Source organism: Macrobrachium rosenbergii, chromosome 23 (assembly GCF_040412425.1).
Source record: "Macrobrachium rosenbergii isolate ZJJX-2024 chromosome 23, ASM4041242v1, whole genome shotgun sequence".
NCBI lineage: Eukaryota > Metazoa > Arthropoda > Malacostraca > Decapoda > Palaemonidae > Macrobrachium > Macrobrachium rosenbergii.
The window spans coordinates 52,254,027-52,274,558 of record NC_089763.1 but is presented as its reverse complement, the minus strand read 5'-3'; the positions used below and the strand labels follow the sequence as shown (position 1 = coordinate 52,274,558).

At 47.3% G+C, this 20,532-nt stretch overlaps 1 protein-coding gene across 1 annotated transcript in view; it reads right to left on the bottom strand.

Moving 5' to 3' along the window:
- ND-42 (NADH dehydrogenase (ubiquinone) subunit ND-42) overlaps nt 1-6,682 on the bottom strand; it is a 96,403-nt gene extending 89,721 nt beyond the window's left edge. Inside the window, exon 1 of the mRNA XM_067126012.1 lies at nt 6,533-6,682. The gene's annotated coding sequence lies outside the window, so the exon portion shown is untranslated. The remainder of the gene's footprint in view (nt 1-6,532) is intronic.
- Between the last annotated feature and the right edge of the window lie 13,850 nt (nt 6,683-20,532).

Genomic DNA, 20,532 nt, shown 5'->3' with positions numbered 1-20,532 from the left:
CACGTGGCGCCAATAACCGAAAATTGGCACTTTTCAGTGCCGATAAGCCCGAAAATCACCGAAAAAGCCCCGGAAATTGCCGATTTTCGGTTATCATCACACCCCAGAACGGAGCCCGCCAATAACCGAGGACTGCCTGTACTGTGTTATCTTCTTCCAAGGGCCATGTCCCAGAAACTACCTGGTTCCCCAAGCAGGCTCCCCAACCCAGATCCTAGGCGTTTGAATGGAAAACTAGGTCTGGGCTTGTGGTATGATAGAACTTCCCTTCCAAAGGTTTACGTAATGTAGGTCCAACCTAATTTAGGGCTAGGGGGATAAACAAAAGGATCCAGCTGCTTTTCCCTGTCCCAAACGTTAAAAACCTCCGCGCACTTTCCTTCGAAGGTTATCGAAGAAGTCAGTCGTCCAGGTAAAGACTGATGTTCCAGAACATGAAGTCAAATGCTAGAGGAGTGAGGACTCGAGAGAATTGCTGTAAAGAGGGCGAAACACAGATCCTCGCACTAGAGGACCCTGTCCCGCCGAACGGACTTTAGATACTCCCAGAGACCGGCAGGACATGGAAGGATGCTTCCTGCATAACCCAGGTCTTCATCCAAATGCCCTTGGAGACTGGATGACAGGATTGTCTGGTTCATCTCTATTCTGAACTTCGTCTTCTATTCTAAGGGGAAAAATTATATTTTTATGATAAAATAAGGTTTTATATATACTTACCAAGTAATTACATAGCTACTAGCTTCTACCATGGCAATCTAAAAAAATTCAAATTTCGCGGTGGCACTACCATCGTTTGTGTAGGTGACAAGGCCCTGCCCACATTCAGGACTAATAGGTACAACTCAGCAGAGAGCTTCAATTTGTTTGAAGTCTGATGTCCATTTGAGGGGAGGGAGGGCTCCGATTATGTAATTACATTAAAACCCCCTGTATTTGTGGGGGATGCATACCACAACCCCCTGCAAATAGCAAAGATCTGTGAGTACTTAAAAACCCTCTGAAAACACTTAGAACTGCCTATTTTGATAGTTTAAACACAAAAAACCCTCTAAAAATGCTTATACCTGAGTATTTTAATATTCTTATCACAAAAAGTGCACTTAGTCATGAAAATATGAAAATACAGTAATTTGTGAATATTTCTCAGTGAAAAATACTGCGAATGGGCGAATTTTCCATGAATAATGGGTAGATATGTTCAACAGAGAAATCCGCGAAAAGTGAGACCGCGTTTACTGGGGGTTTACTGTACTTGGTAAGTACTGTATATATAAAACCTTAATTTATCATAAAAATATAATTTTTATGTAAGTGACTTACTAAGTAATTACAGTACACAGCTGATTCCACATTGAAAGGTGGTGGGATACATGGACGTACTCTACTGCAGGGTACTGCCTCTAGTCGGTGCTCATCTTAATCTGTAGAGGGCGAGGCAGTATGGCCAAGAATCGCCCCTACTTCAGTGGGTACTTTGCAGCCATGGAAGTTCACTGATGGTGGTCAAAGATTAAAAAGGGTGCCCTTACCTTGGGCGTAGACTAGAATAAAATACAACGCTGTCACCTACACTGGAATAAAAAAAACCCACTACCCCAACCACTAAAAACTGGAGGGTACTCTGGGTATGATGTACCCCCAGGCTTCCTTTTTGACTCAACACCTTACATCAAAGTGAGAGGAAAGAAGAGGGACAGAAGGCCCCCTATGCTTCCTTTCCCACCACCATGCCAGCCACGGAAAGAGAACCCAAGTACAACAATTTTCAAACAAATTTCTAAGTCTTTAAGGTACAGTAATGTGAAGCGAAGACTGACCTACACTTCCAAAATGTTGACTGCAGAATAGCCTCAAGAGACATGTTATATTGAAATGCTAGAGAAGTCGCGACGGCCCAAACCTCATGAGCCTTCACCTTAAAGGCAGGCAAGACGCCCTCTTGAACTTGACAGTGTGCCTCAGTAATCAAACTTCTCAGAAAAAAGGATAGAGCATTCTTCAACAGGGGACGTGAAGAATTCCTCACAGAACATCAGAGATTATCTGAAGGTCTCTGATCCTTTCTGTTCTCTGAAGTAGCACCTCAAAGCTCTCACAGGACAAAGCAGTCTTTCTTCTTCCTCTGGACCAAGGATATCCATTAAGTTCTTAATGACTACCACTCGAGGCCATGGCTTGGAAACGCCCTCATTTTTGGCAAGGAAACCAAAAGAAAGCGAGCACACTGCATCCCCATGCAAAAAACATACTTTCTTGTTGAAAGCTAGCAGTTCGCTACTGCGTCTGGCGGTAACCAATGCCACGAGAAAAAAAGTCTTCTTGGTGAGGTTCTTGAAAGAGGCCGAGTGGAGAGGTTCGAAGGTGGGGCCTGAGAGCCACTTCAAAACAACATCTAAATTTCAGGAGACTAAGCCAGGGTTTCCAAGTTTGGAAGTCTCAAAGGATATGGTGAGGTCACTGAGATCTTGGTTTGAGGACAGATCGAGGCCTCTATGCTTAAACACTGAAGAAAGTATTGACATATATCCCTTGGTAGTGGAGGGAGACAACTTCCTGTCGGTCCTCAGGAAAAGCAAAAAATAAGCGATCTGGCTTATAGAGGTCTCAAAAGAAGAGATGTTGTGGCTGCACCATCTTCTGAAAACTGCCCACTTGGATTGGTAGAGCTCCATTATAGTGTTAGCCAAAAACTCAAACTTTTTGTCAAACCTTGCTTCGAGACTAGCAAAAGTGTCAGGATTAGAAGCATGGGAACCTGGTAAAGGAGTAGGAGGGATAATGTAAGAAAACACAGCTTGTTGAGCAGCCACCACAGGGCCAACGAAAAAAGGTTCCAAGGGCCTGTGGGCAAGACCATAGGAAGACAAGAGTATGGTCTCTGAGACCACGTTTTGCTTCCAGACCGACAGGAACTTCCGGAATGCGAGGGATGGACCAAGCCATCGGCTTTGTGAGCTCTCAGGTGGAAGGTACTGGTATCGTCTTCGTCAGCTGTCAAGTACCTCCTTCTATTGCTTCACGAAGCCAGGAGGAAGATCTGTCCTTAGACACTTCTTCCTTGGGAGAGAGTACTAGCAAAAACGTTGACGACATCCAGGTTAAGAGTATCAAGCCTTTTCGGAAAGTACCACAGCTCCTACAGGACAAAGTAACGAATGATCTGGATCACTGACACAAAATCCAAGGAGAATGGGAACAAGGACGACTCGAACCTGACAACAGATGCCGAAGGATTCGAGTCCACCTACGACATCCGAGGAGTCGAGGTATTGATCCCCTTCACCTATTCTTCCATCTTATAAGCTAAGACCGGAGCAAGATGAGAGATGGTCCTAAGAGGGCACATCTCTATCCAACGACTCTTGTAAGGGCGCGTGCAGCATGGGACAGGAACCCTAAACGAGAGTCACATGCCACCCAGGGAACAGTTCCCTGGGACAGCAAGATCGAAGAAGCTTCTCATCCGTAGCTAAATCTTCACTGAGGAGAAGAAGGCTACTGCAGATAGAAGACTAGGTCACAAGGGCCTACATTCTCCACAAATGAAAAGGAAAGAGGCAACCCTCGGCAGAGAAGACGAGGAAGTCCAGACTTGAAGAGCGACTCTGACCCGAGAAGGAGTTCCACAATGACACCCACCAGCAAAGACGGCTCCAGTCCCTGGGAGTGTTGCAGAGGACTTCAAGAGATATCCAGCTATAGCCTATGCTTGCAAGGGAAGCTGGAAGGTCTCCCAGTCCCGAACACACTGGGATGCACTGCCCGAAGAACTGCCTCTTGTGTAGCTGCTACAGGAGGTTGGGTCAAGCAGAACTCTTCTCGATGCCTTGGCTATCAGGTCAGGCGAGAGGCGAAGTCTTCCGGCATTTGTCTGTAACTTTGGGTGAGCAATGCTTCAGAACCCCTAGCAAAACAGACAAATAGAGGGAAAAATGTAGATATCAAGTTTCCCAGAAAGACAGCATGCCTCGCCATAGCGGCCCCTGGGTCTGGTATGAAGGAGCGAGAAAAAACTACCGACCTGTGCAAGGAGGCAACAGAAAGATGGTAGGGATTTCTCATTTGAGCAGTCTCTTCGTGAATTTTTGAGTGCGCAGCACGTTCCATCCCGATCACACAAACCCGAGGCCAAGCTCGCCTACCAATGCATCCCCACCAGGGATGCATCTGGCTAATTGAGATGTCGAGTGCATTATAGAACACTCGAGTACTGTACCTGCAAATGTCGACAGATGAAACAGGAGGAAAAAAACAATTCCCTCTTGTTTGTCGACAAATGACACTACTGTGGTTTGTTGTTCAATGAACCACTGTCGCAAAACTCATCCTGGATTCTCGCAAGGCCAGAAGGCTGCCTTGAGCCCAGGATGGTGATGAGAAGGTACTAATCGTCTCGGTCACACACCTTCAAGACAAATTCTTACAGGTGTGCGCCTCTTCCTCAATCGGTGAATCTGTAAGTAGACAAATGATGCGAGGGGAATATGCAAGCATATACGATGGTTCCTTCAATCAAGCATTAGCCTAACTCCTTCCTCATACTTCGAAGAGGAAAGCAGGACGGAGGAATGGAAGCAGACTTCCATTCTCCACCATGGGGAAGCTTCTGCAAGATGACAGGATACCACGACAATTAGCTCTAACTGGGCTGGCATTTCCTGAATCAGGAGCACAGGAGAGGAAGTGGGATGAAAAGAACTGCCGAGACCTAAGGGAAATAGATACTTCTCCTGAAGGAATCCATTCCCAGGTCTCGGCAATGTCACTGCCAGCTCCAGAGACTTGATAATATCATTTCATCCAGGAATCTGCAGTAGGAGAACTTCTTCCCAATCGATACTTCTTTCTCTCTTCCCTTCTTCCTTCCTCCCTTATGGGAAAGAGGGTGGAAAGAGACACAGTTATGCGCACTTGCCTAGAAGAGGCTATGTTCCGCAATCTTCTATCGAAGCCTGGGACGTCTTAGGAGTTGAGGGGGGGCTGGATTGAACTCGAGGTCGAGTCGAGATGACCAAGACCCAGAGGTCTTGGCCATTGTCCAAAGGACCAGGCAGTGCCCTAGTATGAACCTTGATTACTGAGGTATCTGGTAAATCTCCGCAAGAGAAAGGCAGAACCAAGTAAGGTTCATTCCTAAGGGTCGAGCCAACTCGGGACTTACAAAACCGGGTGGGAGCCCATGATGGGAAGCAAAATCTTACGTCCTGATCAACGTAGGGGAGCGAAGATATTACGTCCCTATCTAATATCTCCGAACGTACAGGGGAATGCCTTCAGTATCTAAATAAAGGGCTACTGGAAGAGAAGCATTACCACTTGGTTATGCTTCTCCAGTACGGCCTTGGCTGTCAAACCCGAGACACAGACGCAGGGGAACGACGGCTTATGGGTTTGTATTAATAAATATCAAACACATAATATATACAGAAAGTACATTAAGATCCCACCAGGATAATAAGAGCTTAACGACAGTCAGGCAGAAAGATCCGAAACCACGTCTGCAACACATGATGGCTGAAAGCAAACTGGAATGCTTACATCCGGGCAGGGGGTTATTCCTGCCTACCTGGCTGTAGTTACTGCCTAACCACCTTGCTCAAGAGTTTGATGGCCGTTTCCAGCCTACGCTGAAAGTAATTCCTAATATAAAGGACCGACAGGTTGTATATCGTGTTGAGGCAACCGGAGTTTCCTTCACCAGGAAGTCTAAGGGGCTTGGCACCCCGGTTCAGTAACACAGCCTACTAGGTTAGGTTAGGTTAGAGTAAGTTAGATTAGTATAGTTCCTTTTATAATACATTTCCTTAGCCAATCTGTTCTTGAACATATGGCTCCCTAATGACTTGCGCATGGCGGGAACAATTCCATAACAACAACTTGACAGTCCAGTCTTTCTCCCACCCAAAAGCCTGTGTTCCAAAAGGGTCCCCAACCACGTTGGGTAGAGATAGAGGTTAATAAAAACTGACCGACAACAAACGACACCACCTCCATCGGCAACACTAAAAGTATAAGAAAAATCAATTTCCAAGGAAGGTTAATAGTCTGTGCAGGGCTGTTATTTAGTTTTACCCGTTTTAATAAATATGCTTTGTATAGTACGCCTACCCAAGTATATAGGTCTATAATAGACTACATTGCTACATGAATAGGATACGGCAAGACTAGCTAAGCCGTGTTTGGCCTGGCCGGCAATGTCAGGGTTCTTTCCATTAACTGAATATCGTAAGCAACTGATCTGCTATTGAATAGCCTACCTGACTTAAAACAGAGTATACCTCAAAATTATTATATAAAAGTTGCTTTTAGGCTATTTGCGGTCTATGGTGCCAAATGGAAAAGAAGGGCTTCATTAGATTTGGAATACTCCACCGACAGTTCCAGTCGATTTACCACTGGCCTACAAACAATCCTCGATATGCATTACAGTCACTCAAAACACTACCCATGCAACTGAGTTACTCTTTATGAATAATTTTAATTATTTATGTGTCTATAAGGCCTAATAACATCAAGCAGATTTTCTCACCGTCAGCCTCTATTTTCTGCCGACCTCTTTCGGCAAAACAACAAACTATCAGCTGTTAATAAATGCCACCTGATAGGGTTAGATATCACAGAAACAACAATTAAATACGGAATAAGTTGCTGTTTCCTTAAAGTTGTTAAATGAATGCACTTTTGTCATCTTGAAAAGTTAACTGCCGTTTTAGAGTTCGTCTTAGATTATTATACTTACTTGTGCAGGTGTAAATTCTGGGATTAAGTGAAAATAAATGAAGTGATAAAAAGGACTATATATATATATATATATATATATATATATATATATATATATATATATATATATATATGTATATATATATATTAGAGTGTTCCACGTATTTACAAAAGATTGTAGTATAATTAATACGACAGATTGAAGTTTTCAGCACTGTAAGCAGAATGCCACCTTTTACCATTAGCATTTTATTAAATTTACGGTGGCTATTCTCTTTTGGTTGTAAGTTTCTTTTTAGTATACCAGCCATTTTTCTGTCGAAATGTCTCTAAGACTTTCACCTTTTGGTTAGTATGTAATCAATACTTTTCTATTTATGCCTGTAAAAACTACATAATTCCAATAGTAATAACAAAGTAACCATATAAACAATAGCTCCTGTACATCTTCACAAGCCTAAATTTAGATAAATTTGCATAACTGGGGACAACTTACAGTACTGTATATCAGAGAAAGCACAAAATAATGTTTCTTTAGGAAAATAAACCACTGGTGTAACATAATCTCTCTCTCTCTCTCTCTCTCTCTCTCTCTCTCTCTCTCTCTCTCTCTCTCTCTCTCTCTCTCTCTCTCTCTCTCTCTCTCTCTCTCGCCATACATTTGTATTTAATGCTTTTAAATCTTTCCTCCCTTACTGTCCCAGGGCCTGCTGAGCACGAAATTATCCTAAGAGTCACACATTGGCGATTCAAGACCGGGACCGGATTTGGCATCAATCGGCATCAGTCACGGGCCTTGGGCCAAAAAAAAAGTCAGCTGATTACGACATCATGACATCATACACAATGAACCATTACGACAGCATTGCGCGGCTCGAGATGAGATTACGTATGTACGTAGTCGTGCGCGCTTGTCCCCGATGATTTAGGCCACACCCACATTTGGTGGTTGGGACAGGATGGCGACGTCCATAAAGGCATGATGATGCATGACGATTTAACTGCGATGTAGTTACGTCACATACCGAAATATGCAATGGCATCATAACTGTGACATTAACATGGATGCCACCATATATAAGTGCCAGGTGAACTTGGCACCCATCATTCTCGTTCCAGTCACAGACAGAACAAGAACATGGAGGGGATGGATTTGCTGAACCTCATACCTGAGAATCTACATGATCCTGAATTAGTAGAATGCATTTTGGATTATTATGATGCCATGTTGCAGTTAAGAATTAAGTGCCTGGAGGAACAAGATTGCAAGAAGCAAAGAAAACCAAGAAGATGCTGGGTCTGGCCCTACTTACAAAGAAGACAGGAGAAAGTAAACTATGACGACTTGATGAAAGAATTGGCAACTGAAACTCCAGGACTGTACCGGAATTTTACCAGGATTATGGAGGAGCTTTTCAGTGAAATTGTGGAACGGGTCACATCCTACAAAATGAAGACCCTCATATTCTGGAGAAGACCCATTGAGCCAGGCCTGCGTGTTGCAGTTACCCTATGTTTCCTTGCAAATGAAGAATCTTACAAGAGCCTGTGCTACCAATTCCGGGTAGCTCCCAACGTGATCAGCAGTATTGTGCCTGAGACTTGTAGGGCCACTGTGGCTACCTTTGGAGATGAGGTCATGCAGGTACCCAGCACCCCAGAGCAATGGAAGGAGGTAGCCCCGGGTTTGAGCAGCTGTGGAATTTCCCACACACCCTTGGAGCAATAGACGGAAATACATCCGCATCCGGAACCCAGCTCATGCAGGGGCTCATTATTTTAATTATAAGAAGTTCTACTCTGTAATTCTACTAGGAGTTGTTGACGCTAAGTACAAGCTCCTGTATGTGGATGTGAGTGCTATAGGGTCCGAGTCTGATGGTGGTGTCTTTGCCAAGACACAGCTCGGCAAAAAGCTTGATCAACATGAAGCCAACCTGCCTGCCCCTGAAAGATTGCCAAACGAAACTAGAGATAAACCCCAGTGGACTATTTCTTCATTGGAGATGACGCTTTGCTCTTAAGAAGTATATGATAAAACCATACTCTGCACGAATTCTGACAATACCTGAACGCATCTATCTACAGTATAATTTTCAACTAAGCAGGGCAAGACGTACAATGGAGAATGCCTTTGGGATCCTAGCAAGCAGGTAGTTATTGTTCACAATTATTTCTGCCTGCATCTGGTCTGCTTGTTTAAGTACGTATTTAATATGAAATAGCTTTTGTGTACCATCTTTTTTTTATTAAGAAATAATACGTATTTAATATGAAATACTTTTTGTATACCATCTAATAACTAAATCAGTATTTTCCATTTGTCTCCCACAGATTCAGTGTTTCACACCCCATACAACTTCGTCATGATCATATCGAGTCTGTGGTGTTGGCCGCTTGTGTGCTGCACAACTTAATTTTGACAAGATATCCTCATGCAAGAAGTGAGGGAAATCAAGAGGGAGGTCCTACCTGGTAACTGGAGGTCTGAACAAAGTTTACCAAACCTGACTCCCCAAAACCGGCAGACAGCAACCATGACTGGCAAGGCTCAACGTGACCACCTTCGTGATTATGTAAACTCCCCTGCAGGCTCCCTTCATTGGCAGGAATCTATGATATGAAAAAAATAAGAGAAAATGCCTTTTCATATTTCAGAAAATCATGTTGAAAAACTTTGTAAATTTTCTAAATAAAAGTTAAAATTCAAAAATATTTATATTATTTACCAAAATATATTTTCTTTTAAGCTGTATTCAGTGTCACATATATCTATATGTGACATTCTCAAAGTATATCAAGAATACTGAAAATCTTAAATGCAATGTGTATTTTACTCAAAATAGAAAATGCCTTTTCACTTCTGATACTTCAGAACATTCTAATAAATTGTATTTGATTGCAATAAGCTCAATGACTTATTTGCATAAAAGAAAATCAAAAAACTATGAAAATCAAAAGCTAAAATTTCAAAAATATTTATATTTAAAAACTATGTAAAATTCAAGAATACCTTGACTAAAAGCTAAAATTTCCAAAATATTCATCATTAGGGACAAAACCAACGTCTCGTTTTCTTTCTCTACAGGAACAAAATAAATTTTCATTTTGTCTTATGTTGTATCACCACTACTTGCATTGTCATTCTATTTATCTCTTCTGTATCAAACTGTACGTGTGTTTCTGTTTGTGAAGACATAAATGTCTCTCCATTTTACATATATTATGCTAATCTGTCTTCAATCTGAAAATCTTGTTTCATCACAAAATATATCGCCATCTGACCAGATATCTTATCCTGTTTTAGTCCCTCGGAGATGCATCACCCTTCGAGATTCTGAATTTATCCAGTGGGACCAGTTGCAGGGTCGTTAATAACACTTGCAGGGGTTAATAACACTCCCAGGTCGTGACGAGAAAGGGGAGGAAGAAAACAATAGACCTGACAAAAGCTATCTTCCTTCGGCGCCTCCCACAGGAAGTTCGGCGCCGATTAAGGGATGCAGAGAACCGGGACATGGATGCCTTAGTCGACGACCCAGGAACTATACAAGGCCACCAAGGCTTCGACACACACCGCTGCCTTTGCGGCCACCACCCTGGGAGCCTGCAGCCTGTCGGAGGAAGACGGCGACGACAACAGAGACATCAATGCCGTGTATAAGAAGAGACCGCCATTCAGAGAGCACAAACCCGGCATGGTGTTTCTACCTTAGGAAGTTTGGGACCAGCGCCAGAACCTGCAGGCCTCCGTGTTCGTTCAAAAAAAACGACAAAAGCGGTCACAAATAACAGCTGTGGCCACAAAACACAACTCCTCCTGCCCAGCAGGGTTTTTCATCACAGACGAGATCTCCAAACGCCGCCTGCTGGTTGATACAGGGGCAATGCAGTAAGTTTTCCCGCCATACAGGGAAGATTTAGAAAAAATACCTGACTCACTGCCCTCCCTCATAGCAGCAAACGGAACTCCCATCCGTACTTATGGTACAACGACCCGGGCTATCTCAATTCTGGGGCACAGATACCACTGGCCTTTCATTGTAGTGGATGTTAAGTTCCCTCCTCTGGACACTGATTTCCTAGGACACCATGGACTCCTAGTTGATGTCGCCAGACAGCGCCTTCTCGACACAGGAACGTGCCATTCCCATCGGCTCTCCACCAGACCCAGGATGCCCTCCATATGCTCCGCAGCCCCCAACAGCTATACATGTCCCTCCTACAGGAATTCCCAGATGTGTTCAAACCAGAACTGTGCCAGTCACCTGGGGCTTTGGCAAAGCACAGCATCTTCTGTGAGAGGGTGCAAAAGAGAGAGCAGGTAGACACTGACTGCTAGTTTATTAAGGGAGCAGGCCGCTTATAAAGCTGCGTGCAGATGTCAGTACAAAGGCATACAAGGACATACAGGTGACCTGAGGTCAATTGTTCTCAATGTGAAACAGGACAGGTAAATACAAATAACGTGACAAATAAAATTAACAGAATAAGACACAAAAATGTTCTGACACACACATACAGTACAAAAGGGCACAATTGACTAAGTAATAAATGCATATTTACATAAATAAAACATGGCTAGGTATTACGACCTTGGGTCAGGAGAAAAGGCACCGTAGAAAACGGGAGGTTCACTAAAGAAAACCCATTGAGCGGGGACTTTACAATACTCCCCCCAAGATGTAGGTAATGTCTGATTAAAGCAGGTATCTGCTGGGGTGGTGGAGAGGGCCGCGGCTACGCGATGTCAGCTGGGGGGTGCGTTGTGTGTGGGGGCGGTTGGTTGCGTCACTGCCTGGGTCCGGGACCTTACAGGGGTGACTATGCGACTTTCTTGTGGGTGGGGTGGGCTGCGGGGTCGACGGCTTCTGCGGAGGGCCTTCAGGGGTGTCACCGACGTCCTCCTCCAACAGTGTGGGCTTGAGGCGGTCTATCGACATCCAGTCGTCCTTCCCGTGGATGGCCAGCAGGAATGCCTTTTTGTTTCTCTCCAGCACGAGGAAGGGCCCCCTGTAGGGCCTGGTTAAGGGTGGGTGGACGGCGTCATTCCTGACGAAGACGTGGGTGGTGGAGGACAGACTGGGAGGCATGAAGGAGGACGTCCTGTCGATGTACTTCCGCTGGCAGGGCTGAACTTTCCGACCACGTCTCGGAGCCTCTGGGTTGTCAGGTTGTGGCGATCCCCGTGATGAGTTCACCCGGGACTACGAGAGACTCCCTGTAGACTTTTTCTGCTGCGGACGGGTCGCCGTTGGCTCTGGGGGCTGTCCTCAGCCCGAGGAGGACCCAGGGCAGCTGGTACTTCTAATTCTCGGCATTGCAGAGGGCCATGAGGGACGCCTTCAGGGACCCGTGGAACCTTTCCACCAATCCGTTGGCCGCGGGGTTGTAGGTGGTGGTGCTGTGGTGAGTGGTCCCCAGCAGGCGTGCCAGGGTGGTCCACAGCTCGGACAGGAAGGCTGGGCCCCTGTCCGTTGCTATATGGTCCGGGACACCAAACCGGCTGATCCAGCTGGAGAGGAGGGCCTCAGCACACTCACTGGCGGTGGCTTCTTCCATGGGCGTCGCTTCAGGCCACCTGGTGGAGCGGTCGACGACTGTCAGAAGATACTTGGCCCTGCCTGATGGTGGAAGGGGGCCCACCACGTCAACATGGATGTGTCCGAAACACCTCCCTGGCTGGGGGAAGTCGCCCACCCCTGACTTGGTGTGGCGCCCTACTTTGCTGGTCTGGCACTGGATGCACTGCCTTGCCCAGGTCATCGTGTCCTTCTGTATGCCGTGCCAGACAAATTTCTCTGCCAGCACCTTGGCCATCGCCCTGCCGGAGGGGTGGGACAGCCCATGGATGATGTCGAACACCAGACGGCAGCAGGAGGCGGGTACCAGTGGGCGGGGTCACCGGTGCTTACATCGCTCAACAGTGTTGGCCCCCCAGGGGCGAGGGGCATGTCCTTCCACTTGAGCGACGTGATGGTGGTGCTGTAAGCTGGAACCTCTGGGTCAGTGGCCTGCTCCTGGGTGAGGTCCTTGTAGTCGATCCCGAGCTGCACTGCATTGAGTTTGATTCTCAAGAGGGCGTCTGCTACAGGGTTCTTCCTGCCAGGGAGGTATTTGACGGTGCAGGTGAACTTTGCGATGGCCGTGAGATGCTGTTGCTGCCTGGAGGACCATGCATCCCCCTGCTTTGTGAAGTCGTGGACCAGTGGCTGGTGGTCCGTCCAGATTGTGAAGGGTGTGCCCTCCAGGAGGAACTTGAAGTGGTGTACAGCCCGGTACACTGTGCAGAGTTCCCTGTTGAAGGTGCTATAGCGGGACTCGGCGGGGCTGAGCTTCCTGCTGAAGAAGGCGATGGGCTGAGGGGCTCCGGCGACAACCTGCTCCAGGACGGCCCCACAGGTGACGTTGCTGGCATCTGTCGTTAGCTGGAGGGGGCGCTGGGGTCCTGATGGCCTGGCATGGGCCAACAGCCCGTCAGCTGCTGGTCGGGGCCCCACACTGAGATCTTCCGATGGCTCTTCAGGATCTCTGTCAGGGGGGCCATGGTGTGCGCGACCCAGGGGATGAACCTCCTGTAGTAGTTGACCATCCCGAGGAATTCTTGTACGACCTTGACGGAGGTAGGGGTGGGGAACCTGACGACAGCTTCGACTTTTGATGCGAGTGGGCGGACACATCCCGGGGATACCTCATGGCCCAGGAAGTCGACTCTTTCGACGCCAAAGGTGCGTTTGTCGAACCTGACGACAAGGCCGTTCTCCTGCAGGTGCTGCAGTACCTTCCGGAAGTGTTGCAGGTGTTCTTTGTGGGATCTGGAAAAAATTAAAATGTCATCGACGTAGCAGATGAAGAAGTTCAGGTCCCCCAGGACGCTGTCCATCAGTCTCTGGAAAGTCGCCCTTGCGTTCCTCAGGCTGAAGGTGGAGAAGGCGAAGATGTAGGACCCGAAGGGCATGATGATGGCGGTTCTGGGGATATACTCTGGAGCTACTGGTACCTGGAAGTAGGGTTTTAAAAGATCCAATTTAGAAAATATTTTGGGCCCATGGAAAGAGGCCGTGGGGTCTTGCATGTTTGGGAGAGGGTAGTGGTCTGGTTCTGTGGCGAGGTTGAGTCACCTGTAGTTGCTGCAGGGTCTCCAGGAGCCGTTTGGTTTCTGCACCATGTGGAGGGGGGAGGCCCATGGGCTGGAGGCCTTTCTACATATTCCCATACTCTCCATCTTGGTGAAAGCACCCTTGGCCTCCTGAAGGTGCTGAGGGGGAAGCCTCTGGAACTTTGCGTGCGTCTGAGGGCGCTTCGTTTTGATGTGGTAGTAAATTCTGTGTTTGGCAGGGGCCCCGGGCACCTGACGCAGTTCGAGCTTGAATACCTCGGGGCCCGTCACCAGGGGAAGGGACTGGCAGAACTCGGTGTCCAGCAGGCGTTTGTGGCCGATGTCGACTGCCAGTCCGAAGTGGGCCAGGAAGTCCATACCCAGGAGTGGGGTCCTCACGTCCATGATGATGAAGTTCCACTTGTACCTCCGGCCTAGGATGGAGACCAACAGGAGCTTGGTGCTGTAGGAGAGGATGGGGGACCCGTTGGCGGCCATCAGGGAGGCAGCCGGGTCCGACGGGCACTTGCGGTCCTCTCTGGAAGGCGGGAACACTGACCGCACGGCCCCAGTGTCGATCAGCATCATCCTGCCAGAGACAGTGTCGCGGATGTAGAAACCTACTGGCACTTCTGCTGCCATGGCAGCCTGTGCTGGTGGCCACTGCTTTCCCAGTTTTTTGGATGGGCGAAAAGGCAGGGGGCCTCACAGTTCCGGGCGTCCTTGCCGTACCACCGGTGGTAGTAGCAAGGCCCTGGCAATTGCTTCTTCTGATGATGGGTTGGCCGCCTCCTGATGACATCGTTTACCTCCTCTGCCGTGGCTTCCTCCAGCTGGAGGCAGTTTATGGGGTGTGCAGGCGTGGATGCCCGCTTCGCTGTCCTCATGGAGTCAGTCAGCTGCTGTGCTGTTTTAATCAGGTCATCGACGGGCAGAGTGTAGGGCTCCAAGATCTGGGTTCGAACCTCCGGGAGGAGCTGACGGAGGAAGATCTCCCTCGACAGGCTGATCTCCATGTGCCTGCCGCTGCCGTCCATCCCGGGTAGGATGAGAAGGCCCTGGACGACGTTCCACGTCTCCAGGAGGTTCTGGTCGGTTGTTGGCGAGGACTTGACGGCTCTCTCAGAGATCCCAGCAGGTCTCGACGAGAGAGGCCTTCAGCTTCTGGTAAGTGGCAGGACTTGCAAACACCCACAGGGCGATCTCCTCCTCCTCTGGAGGGCATTAATTACGATGTCTGCCTGCAGCACTTCATCGGTCAAGCCTGCTACCCTAAACTGCCCCTCGACCCTGTAGAGCCATGATGATGGGTTGTGGTGTGTGAATGGTGGCAGTTTTATGGTGAGGGCGGATCTCGGTTGGTCCGTCAGGAAGGGCAGCGAGCGAGGAATGGGTATCGGCTTGGAGGAGCGCATGAGGTTTAGCGTGGGGGAGGGAACGAGTGGTTTTTGTGCAAGGGAGATATCAGATTCTGCGAAGTTCGCACCGTAGAAAGCAGGAGGTTCACTAAAGAAAACCTGTTGAGCGGGGACTTTACACTTCCACCACGTCACCACGACAGGCCCACCAACCCGTGCCAAGTTCTGATGTCTGTCCCCCCAGAAGTTACAAGATGCCAAACAGGCCTTCACAGAAATGGAATGCATGGGTGTTTGTAAAAAGGCGTCAAGCCCATGGGCGTCCCCTCTCCACATGGTAAAGAAATCTGATGGTTCATGGAGGCCCTGCAGGGGACTATCGGTGCCTGAATTTGATAACAACACCAGACCACTACCCCCTCCCTAACATGCAAGACCTGATGGGTTCCCTCCACGGAGCCAAAATTTTTTTCAAGATGAATCTACTGAAGTCGTACTTTCAAGTCCTTGTGCATCCCAACAACGTCCCAAAGACTGCCATCATTACACCTTTTGGAAGCTACACATTTTCCTATTCCACTTTCAGTCTCAGGAATGCAGGTGCCACATTCCAGCACCTGATGGATACCATTTTGGGAGATTCCTTTCTGCATCTGCTACATTGACGATATCCTCATTTTTTCCAGGTCCCAAGGGGAACACCTTCACCACGTCCGCTATGTCGTAAAACGCCTGCAGGACAATGGATTAGTTGTCAGGTTTGACAACTGCATCTTTGGGAAGGAGAAAGTAGACTTCCTGGGCCATGAGATTTCCCCAGCAGGAGTGCGCCCCACCGCCTCTAAAGTAAAAGCTATAGAAAATTTCCCGGAACACCAAAACATCAAGGCTCTTCAGGAGTTCCTTGGGATGATAAATTACTACGGCACTTCATCCCAGATGTAGCCCACATCATGTACCCCCTGACGTCAATCCTGAAGGGGAAACCGAAAACACTAACGTGGGAAGCTCCGCAGCAGCAGGCATTCATCCAGACGAAAAGGGCCCTCTCCAGTGTCACCACCTTAACTCACCACAACCCCACCACTGCCCTCAGGTTGACAACGGAAGCCAGCAACATCGCCTGCGGTGCAGTACTAGAGCAACTGGTGATTGGGACGCCCCAGCCCTTGGCCTTCTTCAGCCGCAAGTTTTTGCAAGCTGAGACCCACTACAGCGCCTTCAACAGGGAACTGCTGGCTATCTACCAGGCCGTGAGGCACTGCAGATACCTGCTGGAGGGAACCGAATTCACAATCCTAACAGACCACAAACTCTTGATTCACGCATTTGCAAAATAGGGGGACGCCTGGTCTGCAAGGCAACAGCGGCACCTAACTGCCATAGCTGAGTTCGGTTGCACCATCAACTACATCCCTGGCAAGAAAAACCCAGTGGCTGACGCTCTGTCAAGAATAGAGATCAATTCCCTTCACCTTGGCATCGACTATGAAGATCTCGCGAGGGAACAAGCAGCGGATCCAGAGGCGGGGGACTACAGGACAGCAGTGACGGTCCTCAAGTGGGAAGACGTGCCCTTAGCAAACTCAGACACAACTCTCCTCTGTGACACCAGCACATGCCACCCACGCCCCCTGGTGCCCGCATCAAGGAGGAAACAAGTGTTCGACATCGTCCACGGCCTCTTCCATCCATCGGGGCACATGAATGACAAGTTCGTCTGGCATGGCATCAACAAGGACATCCACCAGTGGGCAAGGAGCTGCATCCTGTGCCAGACGAGCAAAACATCCCGGCACACTGAATCCAGGATCAGTGATTTTCCTCAGCCTCATCGGTGGTTTGGCCACATCCACATCGACGTCGTCAGGCCCCTTCTGCAGTTGGGGGAAGCCAGATACCTCCTGACGATCATAGACCGCTCCACCCGCTGGCCTGAAGCAACCCCCATGGATGAGGCATCAATGACATCACGCATAGAGGCCCTCCTCTCCAGTTGGATAAGCTGCTTCTGAGTGCCAGACAGCATCACCACAGACAGGGGCCCTGCCTTCCTGTCAGAGCTTTGGGTCTCTTTGGCACACCTGATGGGTACAACTCTACGCAGTACAACGACATACAACCCTGCAGTGAACGGCATGGTCGAGATGGCACACCACTCCCTTAAAGCAGCTCTCATGGCACACTGCACCGACGAGAAGTGGAAGGAACAGCTGCCCTGGGTCCTGCTGGGTCTCTGCACCGCACCACGAGCAAATGGCGATGCATCCCCGGCCGAGGAAGTCTACGGGGGAAACACTGGCCATACCTGGAGAATTCTTCCCGCCGTCGGCCGACACCCCCCCTCCCAAAGTTGAGGGAACTCGTGCAAAGGTTCGCACCCTGCCACAAGACCTTCACTGACAGAACCGTCACCTACAGCCCACCTGCCTTACACTCCTGTACCTACGTCTTCGTCAGGGTGGACGCTTGCCGCCTGCCCCCAGGCCTTGCAGGGGGCCCCACCGAGTCAACAGGGGGGCCAGCAAAGCATTCCTCCTCGACATCCACGGGCTGGAGGACTGGATCACCATCGACAGGCTGAAACCCGCATTCCTGTTAGACAGCGAAGTTTGCGAAGAAGTAGGCAGGCACCCCAGAGTTCCCCCGCAATACTTGCCTGAAGGTGCACCCGCTCCTCCACCAAAGCTGGGCCCAGGACGGCCCAGAAAACACAACCAGCCGTCCCCAGGTGTCAGCTCCACCCCACGCCCACAGTTCTCCAGGAGCAGGGCCCGTTCCGGCTGCCTCAGTGCCTCCTTGATTAAGATACTTCATCCAATAATTGCTCCTCTGTTATTGTCTTAGAGGGAGAGTATATGTAAGGGCGTCAAATCGCGCCTCTCTTTCCTTGTGTTTCTCCTTTTCAGATGTACATTAATCACGTCATCTATTTTACCTGTCCTTATTTCAGATTCTTTGTGTACCTCTTCTTATGCCTCATTGTACGGTCTTTCTGCCGATATGTATATCTATCTTTTGTGTGTCATGTAACAAATGTTGTACGTATTTTTATGCTTGCTATGAAGCACAAATCCTGTATGGACGCCGCAGGGGGTCTCGGGTCTCCCGTTACCTTTCCGTCCACTTTTTGTCTTATAAACACCTGTCGAGAATAAAAAAGCATCAGTCTCGTACCTCTGACTTTTCTTGGAGCCTCACACGCTCAGTATGAATAGGTTAGAATAAATACGAAGGCACTTTCCTGATAATCCGCCAAGCAACTTTTGCTTTCTCATCAGCCTGTCCTACACACTTTTCGAAAAAAACAGGAAAATAAACGAAACAGGAGGATAAGTGCCTGACTGTACCCTCAGGCAAGGGAACTCAAACCAAAGACCATGGTAGGCCACGGTACAATAGCTTAGAAGGGTTGCCTATCAAGGCTAAAGGGTCCCTTCTACCCACTGATTTGATTTCGGTTTTCGGAGTGTCCTCCTACAAGAGTTGCCTGCCAAGGCTGAAGAGTCTCTTCTACCTAACTCGTGTAGGCAGGGACGTCACACTTTGAAGTGAATGTTGCTAAGAAAAGCCACATTAACACACTACCCAGAATTAACAAATTATCAAATCAATCTGTATAAAATATGAAAGTTTTTCTTATAAATATTGTTATAAATATTATATCATCCTCTGCATGAAATATGAAAATCTTTTTTATAAATGTATGAAACATGTATGAAAGCAACTTAGTACCTTATCATCATCTTGAAAAGTCAACAACAGAGCAAGGATGCGAAAAGGTTATCTGTAAATAAAATAAGATCATTTTTATGAATAGGGGTATATCTATGTTAGCTTATTCAGTAATTTATGTAAAAGTCAGTATGGCTTAAAACACTAATTTCCTCTCCCATTGCTGTTAATAAAAGGATATTAGAAAGAGTGTTTAAATTGCAGTCAGTATGCAACATTCGGTAGCAGAGACAGAGAACGCCACGGATGCTCTGGAACAACACAACCTAGAGGGCCCAGATGGATTCAGAGATTCAGTAGGTAGAAGGGATCGAAAATTCCAGAAATGCTATACAAGGATGCCGTCCAAAGCATGGGCCAAAGGACCCAGCAGAACTTCAGTTTTATTACTGATATATACTAAAAGACAGACCTCTTTGGTGCTATTCCGGTGGTGTTTGGCTGCAGTGTGAAAATGAGTTTTGAACAACTGCTAGTGCTGGTTGGATATAAGTGCAGCTTAATATGATGCCAGCTTAATACAATTTCCTATTTGTGCCATAGGGGAAAGGGGATGAGCAGAGCCTGAGTAGGATGCACGTTTTGCAGTACATGAGCACAGTAGAAATTCTGCTCGTCTTGATGAAGTAAAAGTGAAAACCTTCAAAAAGTTAACTGAATCAGCAATGTGTGTGAGCTCATGCTTGGAGATTACTGAAAGATCATTTGAAACATGAATTAGAAAGTTGGAGAGATAAATTAGAACATATAAAAATACAGACAAAATATGGGGAGACAGGCATTCCCTGTGGAGGTTGGCCTCCATCAGGGATCAGCTCTGAGTCCATTCTTATTCCTCGTCGTTATAGACACTTTGGCATCAAAATTAAGGAACAACGAAGAACTGTGGGAACTGATGTTTGCTGATGATTTAGTCATTATAGCAGACACAGAAGAAGAACGGCAAGAAAGGTTTTTAGCATGGAAAGGAACCCTAGAAAAGAAAGGATTGAAAGTGAACGTTGGAAAGACAGAACTAAAGATTAATAGTAGAGAAGGACAGCGGATCAGATGGCTGGATGTGGTGAGGAGGGATATAGGTGAGGTGGAACTAGCCGGGGGAGGAAGATACAAAGAATAGATGTAGATGGAGAAAGTTGGCTTGAGCGGCCGACCCTGCTGTAATGTGGGGCTAATAAATCGAAAGAAGATGAAGACAGATAAATTAAGGCTTACAATAGTTTGTTAAAACCTTGGCCTTAAATAGCCTTTACTTTGCCTAAAACTGACACATAAAGACTAATATTGCATATAATTTGTTAATTTTCTTAAAAATTTATTTAATTTTAAAATAACAGGATCATACAATGGGACATGGACCTACAGATTTACTATATTTTTCGTAGGTTAGGATACCTTACAGTTTACACATTTGGCATATAGGAATAGGACTACGTTATTTTCAGCAGTTTTTATTAAGGCTATTATTGTTTTAAGGTTATTCTTGGTGTTGCTGCTTATTTTTGTGGGTTTGCATTTGTTTTGTCATAGTTAATATTTTTTGTTAATAATGGTTGTTGCTTGTTGTAGCTATTTGTTGCGTCCTAGAAAAAATTTCGGATAGTAGTCTGAACTTTT